This window comes from Cyanistes caeruleus, chromosome 3 (genome assembly GCF_971803275.1).
Source record: "Cyanistes caeruleus chromosome 3, bCyaCae1.hap1.1, whole genome shotgun sequence".
NCBI classification, from domain to species: Eukaryota; Metazoa; Chordata; class Aves; order Passeriformes; family Paridae; genus Cyanistes; species Cyanistes caeruleus.
In genome coordinates, this window is record NC_141703.1 from 28,986,071 (window position 1) to 28,998,235 (window position 12,165).

At 36.3% G+C, this 12,165-nt stretch overlaps 1 long non-coding RNA gene across 3 annotated transcripts in view; it reads right to left on the reverse strand.

Moving 5' to 3' along the window:
* Positions 1 to 11,957, reverse strand: part of LOC111922538 (uncharacterized) — a 47,589-nt gene extending 35,632 nt beyond the window's left edge. The window contains exons 1-2 of one of the 3 annotated variants that reach the window (XR_015284345.1): positions 5,667 to 5,920; positions 1,401 to 1,495 (exon numbers count right to left, since the gene is read on the reverse strand). This is a non-coding gene — a long non-coding RNA (uncharacterized LOC111922538). Of the gene's footprint in view, positions 1 to 1,400; positions 1,496 to 5,666; positions 5,921 to 11,806 lie in introns of those variants that run through there. The other 2 variants (XR_015284346.1, XR_002860555.2) reach the window with 2 other exon arrangements.
* Between the last annotated feature and the right edge of the window lie 208 nt (positions 11,958 to 12,165).

A 12,165-nucleotide genomic window follows, 5' to 3' on the forward strand; every position in this document is an offset into this window, starting at 1 on the left:
AGTCTCTACTTCTCCCTCACAGACACCTTTTGTAGTGGCATCAGCATCCACCTCAGAGGAGACCATTTTCTCATTCTCATCCCAGCTGGAGAATAAGCTCTGCATTTGAGGTTATCAAGGGGACGGACAGTTAAAGGACAAAAAACCAGCAGCAATAAAGTAACGTTATCATGAAGGCATGGGGAATACCCTGAGAAACATGTAGGCTGACTTTTCTTTGGTATACTTAGTTTTGTCTGTGGGCAGATTGCCACAAAGGGAAGAAAAAAAGGAGGGGGCTAAAGAAAACCTATACTTTATTTATTATTTAAATAAACAGTTTTATGCTGCTTCCATTTTGTGCTCAGTTTTATAACAATATGAGTCCATTTCCACATCATTCCTTAATATCTATATTGTTTAGGACTTTATATACTGTATGATTAGTTGGCATTGGTACCGTTCAATCTGTACTAATCTGTATGCATTTATATTGTGTGAGCAGTTCTCTAATTGGTTTTCATCCAAGTAATCCCACAGAGAATAAGGTTACATGCTGAAAAGGGCTGAGGTGAGAGAGTGGTTAAAAGGGGAGTGCAAACTCTTTTCCCATCCTTATTAAGAATGCTTTACACATCTGCATTTTCTAAAAACATTTCTAAACTCCCTCTGTGTGAATAAGCATAAAGTCTATTCCACAGCATAGAAATGCACAGAGAGAAAATGAATTTGTTTCAGAGAACCCCACCCATATCTGCTTTATTTCTCCTATGTTGCTGTATTCCTTGGTCAGCTAAGGCTGTAAAAAGTAAATACTTTAAAGTAAATACAGTTTACAAAGGTGGAAAAATTAAAACCAAAACAAATCCATAATAAAATATGCCTCTTAGTTGAAAATACAAAATTAAGTTTAAGGAAACAGAGCAGAGATGAAAGATCTTTTCCTAAAGGGCTAATAGAATTGTGTAAAAAGAATTAAATAATACAAAACCCCAAAAGTGAGCCAGCATTCTGAAACTTAGTTGTTAAATCCATATTTGGCACAAATCACATATTGTACAACAATAGCCCAAATTTCAGATATTCCTCACACCAAAATTTCTGAAACATTTTGACATGTGTTGCAGGTACACTAGGTATTAATTTTGCAAATGCTGATGACAGCACTTGAATTTTAAGAAAATATATATTCCATAATTTTATTTAATTGTGCAATAATTATACACTTTCATATTTCTGGATGCAAGGACATTGGTTTTTCACTGAGTTTTTTAAAACGTTTTATATTATTGGTCACACACCACCTAGCAAAGAAAAAAAAGTTGTGAAAAAATATTATGTATGAGTTACTCTCCTTTTCCTTACACATTAAAAATTTCTTTGTTTTCTTCATAGAACTTCATATTGAAATTTATCAGTACCTGTATATGATCACTGTCTTTATCAACTCCAAGATTAGAATTTTTTTTGTCACTCGGATCAAGTTTTGGCTTTGATTACACTTTTTTCTTCTTTCCTTAAAAAACAAACAAAAACCAACTTAAATCAACATACTGAAAACTTTATGTAAACCACACTTTTTATACATGCCCATGCCCACATTCTGAACAGGCATTAGAATATTTATTTTAAAAACACAGGGCTTGCTTACCATATTCACAACTTTCAATGGCTGTATTTTAGAGGAGCCTTTTTGAAATGAAAGTCTCCTTCTACTATACATTCTTGCCAGTGAGAAAATGCAATTTCACTACATACGGCTAGACAAAACCCTTTTTTACTGCTTAAGAAAAAGATATTCTCAAGTTGGTTTTTTTTGTTGTTCTTTTTTCTGGATTTCAAAATGGAATAAAAGATAAACTTTTAGATTTTACTCAGAGCCATATAGGTGAAAATTTTCTTCAATTAGTTATCATCCTGTCAGTGCCATGAGTATTAGTCTGGACTTGAAAGAAAGATAGCTGTCCCACTAAACTTAACAATGATTTACACCAAAGGACAACGTGAGCCTGTTCTTTCCCTCCCCCACCTACGAATGCCACCATGCTTCATTTCTGCATTATCTTCTGGTAACCATCTCCGGAATATTCTTAAAAGCTGCTAACATGATACATTAGAATTCAGGCATGTGACAGATACAAAATTAAAGTTGACCTTCTCTGTCAGAAAAAATAAACAGTAACCATTAGCAGCTTTGTACCTCTGCATTTAACTCCCTATTTTCTGCCTCCCTAGTTTGGGTCCATTAGCTGACTGGTGCAAAAAGGATCCCCGGCAACACTGACTCCCTGTGGATATATTACAATCTCTGGATATTACACTTGACTATAACCTTTCCTCCACAGCCTAATTTTATATTTGAAAGAATTCACTCTTGACTTGGTCACACAACAATATTGTAGAGAAGAATTGCCAAAATTTTGTAAAAACTTCTTATGTTTGCACGTCTGTCAACAACTTAGGGTTTGCACTAGGAGCCATTAAGATTTCATACTGACAGTGGTATTTCCATGATTTTATTAGTCACTCCATTTTTTTTTTTTATCAGCCTCATCAGTTATAATAAGAACATCCTTTAATTCACATAAAATATATTTTAAATATTATTTTATGGGGAAAGTATCCATTAAAATCACTAGAGTTCCAAAAGTCATTTTATGTTGTTGAATAGAACAGAAAGAAAATTTCACATCTACAGAACTTTTAAAACTTCAGGAACTTTCAGAGTAAATAAGCTGAATGACTGTCATATTAAATTTGATGGAAATAAACACAGGATTCCAGCGCCATATCACACAAAAGCACCTACTACACAGAATTAAATGGAGAATTTATACAAACAGGAAAGTGATTTTAAAAACATTGGTGCTGCAATTCTGTCATGAACTTTAAAAAATATGCAGAGTAAGACAGCACCCTTGCATTGATTTTGACCTTTTCCAAGCACTGCAGTATGATTTCAGGGAGTCACCATAAAGGCACATCCTGAGCCCTACTATGTCTTATAAATGTATTCCCACCTCCATTTTCTTTCAACAGCTACAGTATTTTTCTCTTGCTGTCTGCTGGGGTTTCCCCCATACCTTTTTTTGTGCTTTCTCTTGTTTCGTCTCTCTTTGAAAGAGAGAAACCCACCACATTAATTGTTAGATAGAGTCTGTATTAAATTGGTGGTGGGACAGGGATTATCATCTTTCCTAACACTAAAATATGTTGGTATATACCTCCAAATCAAAAATTCTCTTGTTCTTTGACCCAGGAAAAGAGAAATTTTATAATTCTTATTCCATCTTTGCTGTGGTGCATGCCATTGCTCTTTACATTTTGATATTTTCCTGTAAATTTCATATTTGTTCTCTGGCGTGACAATATTTAAAAGGTTCTTCTATTTTTCAATGCACACATAAATTTTTAAAACAGTAAACTACAACACACCCTTTTTTATTAGTGGATGCAGGTTGCTTTGACTTTATCTAAAAGATAACGTGTAAAGAGCATTTGAAAGTTTTCAAACAAAACCACAATTTCAATGTGAAAACTGGCACTGTACTGTCCCAAGTTTGTAATCATCCTGGTGTCCTATAGGATGGGCTTCTAACTACTTCTTAGAATCCCAGTTTGTAATGTTTTATCTGACTGATTAGATACCAAACCACCTTCAGAAGCCTGGTGCAGAACAGATGTAGCAAAAAAAAAGAATTTGTTTCTGCCAAAAACCTCATAAGCTCAAGGGCTGTTTAACTTAGCTCAGTCACTTAGTTTATTTTGCATTAGAGGAACTTCTCATTTAATTTACCAGTCTATAATAGGTAACTTTTTCAATATGAAGCTAAAGGTCACTATTATATGTAAGGAAAATTAAGCCAATGTTCTTGGTTGCCTTACAGTTCTCCTAGTTCAACTACTCCAATAAATGAACATGTACAACAAGCCGAAGGGCTTTTTATTACAAATTTAATTCATTTCTCTAGACAACTGTGAAATTTGCCATTGACATTAGTCATTACCCCAAGGCGAACTAAAAGATGATCTCAGTTAATAAATGATCCTTAACAAGGAACGCTCCTATCTTCTGTGATATTGGCACAGGCACATTTTATTAATGCAGGACTAGCTTCCTGCCAGAACACTAGCATTCATGACTATTTGGTGTGCTTGTTTCCTCTTCCTGCTCCTGATATTAATAATTATGCAACGGGATAATTAGCAACACAAAGAGACAGTACTATGTGCTTGCAGCTAGATTTTCAGCACGTTAACCTTCTGGGAAATAAAGAACAGAAGCAAAGAGTCTAGCCAAATAACCAATGCAGGTTGATTTCACAGTGTGTAAAAGGCTAATTATCTGTGAAAAGTCTGACCTCAAGTAACAAAATTACACAAATGTGCAGGCATTTTATCTTAAATAAAACTCAGATGCACTAGTTCATAATGTGAGGAGTCATGGTTAATAACTGTCTTCCAGAACTATTTATCTCTATATATGTTTATAAAAATAAAAATAAATCCAAGAGAGAAATAACAGTCTCCTATAAAATGTTAACCAGTTACTCAAATAACTGCAAAGGTAGGGTAAAATAGACTCCTGCCATCCCTCAACCATTGCAATGCTAAAAAAAAAATATAAAATAAAATAAAAAAAATACCCAATATATGACAGAAGTAGGTTAAGTGCATTTTGTTTACTGGAGACAGGCTACAATAAAAAGCAGAAAATATTACTACTTCTTTACAGATACCATGTGTAATTCATTCTGATATAAGAATATTTATCCACTAGCAGTAATAACAAACCACAATTTTTGTCATGAAAAAAATAAATTGTATTTGCAAAAAGCAAACACATTACGGAGTGTGTAAAAATGCAATATTCCCATTTTCTAGTCAGAGTTCCAATTTATTGAAGTAACAGAGCAGAAAATGCACTGACAGCTGTTACATTTTATTGCGAATTAGTATATACGTTTTATATCCAGTGAGCAAATGCATGATACATTGTATTCCAGTAATTGCCACTGGCTTTCCAAATGGAAACTGAATGATCTTAGTGCAATTACACTCAGGAGAGTAAGTGTAACAAGCTACAGTTCTACATTATAGCTCTTTAACAATACCAAGAATTTTACTCTGTTTTAAAAAATAAAATAAAAAGGTCAACTGTACATATAAAGAAAGAAATATATATTTTTCCATCCACAGATGACAAAATGAGATTTTCTGCTATTCTGGCTTAGATTTGGTTACATGTAACACAGACCTTATGTTTCAAAAAGTTTGTAAGAATGATACTTAAGTTTTCTACTAGTTTAGACGTTCCTTCAGCATCAATAGATTGGGGGGGTAGGGAAGAGGGGAATGGACAGAATGGTTGGAAACTTCGAACACATAAAATCAAAACTTCTCATTTCACATAGGAAATAAATGATTGTTATTCCTAGACTACACCCTAATTTTCCAGCATCCTTGCATAGAAAATTAAACATTTGCCTTGAAAGATTTAACACATTACCTTCAGACGTAACATTTTAAATGTTTATTACCGTAGTCCTTTTTTCCCTCCCCCAGTTATCACCTGAGATAGTAAACCCTCCTAAGATAGCCCATGTACTGAGCAGTTAATATTTAAAATGCATTAAGGGAAGTGGGGGCATGAGGGAAAAACATTTTATTTTTATTTTTTTACTAACCTTCATAACATATTTTAAACCATTTCGTTGGGCAACCAGTCTGGTGACAGCCTCTGCACCTTCAAGCTGTAGCTGGAGCGCTCAGTAAAGCCGGCAGTCTCCTCCCCTCTAGTGGCTACCAGCTCTCTTTGCAGCAAACAGGGGAAGAGAAAGGCCTTTAGAGGACCACCTCAGGGCCATTTGTGTCATTTTGCTAAGCTTACAAGGAGACAAAAAAAAAAAAAAAAAAAAAAAAAAAAAAAAAAATCCAAAAAAACCAACCAAAAGGACCCCCACAACAAAAATCGCCCACAAGCCACAACCGAACACAGCAGAGCAGGCAGTCTGTCACCGCAGCAAATAAAATTTATCAGTCATTTAAAACAATATGTTAGTAGTGACTATGACTTAATCAACACCAACCTGCTGACATAGATTTGCAATTTGAGCAGGTTATTAGTGATCGAATTAACAACATGTCACAACTTGTATCTGATTTATTAAAGGAAGCTGACTAATGCAACAGGGCTATAAACAACGTGCATGGAGACATTTTTCAGGCATGCTGACTACTGTTGTACAGTCAATGGAAAAGCAGAATAAGAAACAATCTCTCTGATTTTGCCTTTTTTTCACAGGTGCTTATAGACTATTGCATGCTGGTGTTACTGTGAAGCATGGCCATTCATGTCATAAAATTTTACCCCGGGAGGGGTCAGAACCTATGCAAAACAAAATTTCACTCCTAGTTACACCTAGTAAAGGAACTCAGTGGAAGGGCTTGGCACTGGGAAGCAATGAGAAAATGGGACATGCTGTGATCTCTGCAATAAAGTAGCCTAATTGCTGCCATTTTCTTTTCCTTTTTTTTTTTTTATTACTTCGGAGTTCTTGTGATGAAGGTTTTTAAGAGGGTATGATGAATACTAAAAGTGAGGTAGCATGGTTTTCTGGGCTTTAGCCATACCTCTTCCTAAGTGTGTGGGGTAGCACAGGAGAAAGCACAACCACCCTACGTAGTCTGTAAGTATCCAGCACTCGCAGTACTTTTGCAGGCATGGGCTAACATTGAACCAAAGGTACAAGGCAGTTTATATAGTGCATGGATTTAAAATTCTTTTCCTTTTTTCAAAATCTGTTTCTGAACAGGGCTTGCTTCAAATCCCACTCTTTGCTCATGGATCAAGCACATGCATGTCCATCAATATAAAACTAAGACCTTTCACAGTTTTAGACAAAAAAAAATTATTTCAGAGGAGCACTGTAAACACGGTTAAGCAGGATCTGTACAGATTAGCTTTGATAGTGTATCCAAGTCCAAGGGTAACCTGACCAGGTTTTCTTTTGCACCCACTTTTAATTCTGAAACAATTAGTTACAGCCCAACTAGAGGCTTGAGAGCATTTTCATGAGAAACAAGAATTTAACATAAATCCACATAACCGAGGAAATTCAGAATTGAGGCTGTCAATTCTTAGGCCCAATAGAACACATAAAGGGGCTTGTTAATGCTGAACTAATTGGCATTCTTGGCTTGACAGTCTCAGCAGAGAGACCAAGGAGTGAATAAGCATGGAGACTAAACTACCCTCTCGCTCACAGGTGGTCCCTCTAGGTTAGGACTAAAGCACATTTGGAGATGAAGAAATGAAGAGAAAAATGTACACCAAAAGTACTGTTTAATTTGTGAACAAGAGACCTTAGTCTGCACTGAAAGCGATGCAACCAATTCTTAACCAATGTCTACTCTTGCTGCTTCAGTTTAGCCTGCAAATAAGCAAAGGTTTGGATTTCCTTTTAACAATTATGTTTCATAATTAGGGGGAGAGGCTGATACCCTCCAGTCATCTCCATCACCATGTTGACTTCTATGAAAATACATGAAAAACCTTACCTGAAAAACTCTGTTCTCTACAAATTACCAGTACAATCACATTATTTTCAGACATGCACTTAGGGGAAGGACTTAACCTCTACCTCCTTGAGGCTACTTAATACAGGCCAGGAAGTAAGTGTACCTGCAGTCTTAGCCCCCCTGACACAACAGCTCACTCTCCAGACCCCACGTAAAAGTAAGTATTTCTCGGGCATTAATTGAGAGGTAAGGATATGGGCTTATATCATACTTGAGCCCCTATTTAAAGGTATGTGTGTAGTACTCAATGAGCTCCAAAAGGTTACTGATGAACTGTTACATCTGGAAGGGAGAAATAAGGGAGTAACACTATTTTTGCTTCATATAGATGAATAGTGCAGGGCAGTTCTCCATAGAACAGTGTAAAAAGTCTCCTACTCTAAAAAGTTCCCACCAAAAATGTTGGATTAAAAAGAGAGATATTGAGAATAAGATGCACAGTATTAATACGGAGGGTAATTAATCACTGGAGTAAATTACTGAGGGACATAGTTGATTCCTTTTCAGTGGGAGTCCTTAAATCAATACTGGATAGCTTTTTAAAAGGTACTTTCTATCTCAGCTGCAAGTTATAAGATTCAATGATAAAATTACAAGATGAAGTTCAATGACTTACGTAATACAGGATGTAAAACTAAAATATTGTCATGCATATTTTTGAGCTTAAAATGTATTAATTTATTAGTTTTAGTCTTCATAAAAAATGCATCAAAAAAAAAGAAAAAAAAAGAAAAGTAAAAAGTTGGGAAAGAATGACCAATCTTAACAAAACAGCTCTGCAGCTGATGCAATATCAATGGAAATTATTAAGGAGATCTTAATCCTATGCATTTTAAAAGTGACTATTTAAAAATAACACATTTATAGCACTCCAGATTTTTTCACTTGCCAGATTTTGCTGCCTTGGCTTAAGTACTTAGTGCAGTAGTGAAAAGTGGTGACAGAGACTGTCCCAGTTCCTGAGTCCTTCTTGGGACTGGTTACCCCCAGTGCTGTTCTGAGCAACCTCAGGACTGTCCTAAATTGTGCTAGCTGGCCAATGTGCCCTATAGCTGCTGTACTTGTTGATGAATAGTCAGGCCAAAACAAGATCCATAGTCCTCTACACTCATTCCTCTGGCAGTCCCCAAAGCATGTTTCCCAAAAAAAGCCTGGAGAGACAGAGGAAAAGTAGAAGGAGGAGTAGCAAAGAGTCATTGTGATCAGAATCACATCTCCTTATTGCAGCTAAATTTATGTATCTAAAAGAAATTCTTTAATTCTTACAAGCAATAGACTTAAAAAAAAAAAAAAGATAAAGACAGGATCTTCTTACAGGACAGAATCCTTCTTACAAATGAGTAGAATTTAAAAGAAGTTATTTCACTGTGACACTTATAGACATCAACACCATCTCTCTTGTGGAAAGTAGACTAAAACCATTGTAATTCTTCCTTTTCAGAAGAACTTAAGCTACTCAAAACAGGAGAATAAAAGCAAATCTAATTTCCTGAGACAAACCCACCAATTCTAATGCTAATATTTTAGAATTATGATCATCATTTCCAAAGCTTTTTTGCTTTTTAGTGAGGAATCTTCAAAAAAAAAATAAACAAACTGAACCCTTCAGTATTAAAAATTAAAAGTAACAGGTTTGGCCACCATCATCCCTTATCTTTTCTATGTTTGTTTAATATGAAAAATGAGATATGATGTTCATCTCTCTACCATGCTCTCTGTATATGTAAGCCTTTGTGATTTTTTTCCCAAATATATTTACCCCTTGCAAAAACATTTGAAGTAGAATTTCTGATAAAATTTTAAAAGTTGGTAGCATTTTTAATAATCTAAATGAACTTCATAGTCTAGTTATCAGCTGATCAGGAAAAATCTAAGTGCTGAGCAGCTTGTTCACTACTGTTTTGTTTTCCCTGAAAAACTGAGTAAATCTTCTAATAAAGGAAGAGTTATCAGAGACAGATCATAAATGATTCAAAATCAATCCATACACACACAGCCTTATTTTTGTGGCCATTTGAACTCAGCAACCTATATCTATAGTTTACAGACTCAAGATCTAAACTTTCTAATACCAGATTTTCTGGTACAGTTTCTGACTACTATGTATGTGAATGCAACAACTTTTAGCACTTTTACCCTGAGCGTAACAATTTTATCTCAAGACTCAATTTTTTTCCCCTGAAGAAAAAATAATAATGTAGAAATAGATGCTAAGTGTTGCTCACTACTGCTTCTTTGTTCTGCACATCAAACCAAATTCTACTTCCAGTGTCCATGGGAGATAAAGGGCTTAATCATTTCAGGAATACCTTGGCTGATGCACACTCATTTCAGCTGAAAGCACCACATGGAATCTGATGAAAGAAATGTAGCCTGGTAACTATTGGAACCTTGTTGTCCTACCTTAACATCATAAGCATCACTTGATGCTTTTCTTGGGATTTCCCTCATTCCTCTCTGCTTACAATAATTGAGGGTATTCCACAGTTACTAAGAAATAGTGCAAACAGGGAGCAAAAAATTTAGTGGATAACACAGTCATAGTGAATTTTCAGATGAAATTAGACAGTCTGAGATTGTGTTCTCATATCATCTGGCATGGCTAGAGATAATAATGGTCTTTTCACATCCAGCCACTACACAGAGCAGCAACATAATCATGACGAAATTCAAACCGAAAAGTAAATTATGAATGATGTGAAGAAGTTATATATATTTTGATTAATTTGAAATAGCTATCAAATCTGAGGAACTCTCTGTCTGAGAAGCTAAGGAGCCAAACATATTGCTTCTTTTGTGCTACCTGAAACATCTTTCTAGATATGAGTCTTACTTTTCAGAAGACCAACTGGTCAACAGGCAATGCACACCCAGCAGCAGCAGCAGCAACAGAAAAGAGCAGATCAGTTTTCAGCTACTCAGTAAGCTGTATTATAAACCAGTAGAAATGGAGACTGCTTACTGATACTGTATTTGCCTGAGCAGAGACTCGAGGATGTTCTGCGTTTTTAACAATACACACAAAGAGATGGATCAAGTTGTAGTTATTGCTCACGGGCAAAAGAGGAACATATTTAAGATTTTTCTGCAGATGAATGCAGAGGAGGCCAAGAAAAATATAATATAGCCCTACAGATGCATAGTAAGTAATTCTTTTTCCCATATTGCGGTATCATATGCAAGGGAACACATTTGCTCCAGGATTGCCAGTTCACAGAAGGATCAACGCACAGACAGGTTTGTAGAACCCCGTGTGAACCGACAGAGCTTTCCAAATTCAGGGCAGATGAAAGGGAGCAAACGATCTATGCAGTGCCAAATCGTATATGGTGCTATAGATAGCTGATCAATGCCAGCCATGTAGCAGACCCTTGCTCTGACAATCTGAAGGTCTGCTCAGGTGACTACAAACAGTAGAAGCAAAGAGAGAACACACGGAGCACAGCGTGGGCGTTATAACTAGAGTGCTGTAAATTAGAAAGGCACACATTTGTAATTGGCATTGCTGACAAAGAAGTGGCACTAAAGTTACAGATGGAGTCAGAGCTGATGCTGGAACAAGCAGCCTAAATAGCTTGTCACTCTGAGCTCATTAAGAAGTAAAATGCAGATCAGGGAACAGCTAAGCAGCTGGGTCAGGTTGTTCATTGGCTAATTTAGTCTAAACAAGAAAGAGGGAAGGCATGAAACATGTTCTGGAATAGTGTAAAAGAAAGCAAGGAACCAGAAGGGTAGGGGTGGCCAACCACTTGCTGCAAGCTGAAACACAGCTTAAGAGAAAACACCAAAGCCAAAGAAAAAAAAAAAAAAAAAAAAAAAAAGAAAACCTTGAAAAAAAACAAACCTCCAAACCTCCAAACTTAAATCAACCTTCGCCTTCTCTTCCTTTTTTTTTTTTCTTTTCTATTTCACTAAATAAACAAAATGCAAAAAATTGGGGTTTCAGCTGTCTTAAAAAATCATTGGAATCCAAGAATCAAGTAATCAGCAACACACATGCCAGTCAAGCATACAGCTATCCACGGCTGAAGACCGACACTGACATATTCATACATATGTATGAGCGTCAGTATTTGCATGTCAGAGCTAAGCATGTAACAATGCAGGTACTTGGGTTAGAAAATTTGGCAAAAACCCCTCTCTCTTCTCAGAACTGAAGCCAGACCTGCCACCGTTGCAGTCAGAAGGCTTGACGGCAAGGCAGCTCAGCACCCTCTTCTCCCCAAATTATGAACCACCCGCTCACCTTCTAAAAACCGAGGCTTGCAATCAGGATCTCCCAATAAGCACACTTGAACTGAGGACTCTGCAAGCTCAAATTCCTGCCAGAAAACCTCCAGGGATGCACCTAGGCTAGGCATTTACTACAGATCCCCTCCCAGCTTTGCCTTCCTTGCAGTTCCATTTTGTAGGCACTCCTTTTTCTGAAGGGGCTGCGTGGAATCAGCGCGTAACAGAGAGGAAGGCTGGTACAGCAACGTTAACTAACTCTTCTTTGTAATTAAAGGCGTAAAATCTGCTCCACACACAATCTTTATTTAGGTAAATTTCATGGCCGATAATCAGATCTTCTATGAAAGAGAAAGAAACAAATGAGCTAGAAAT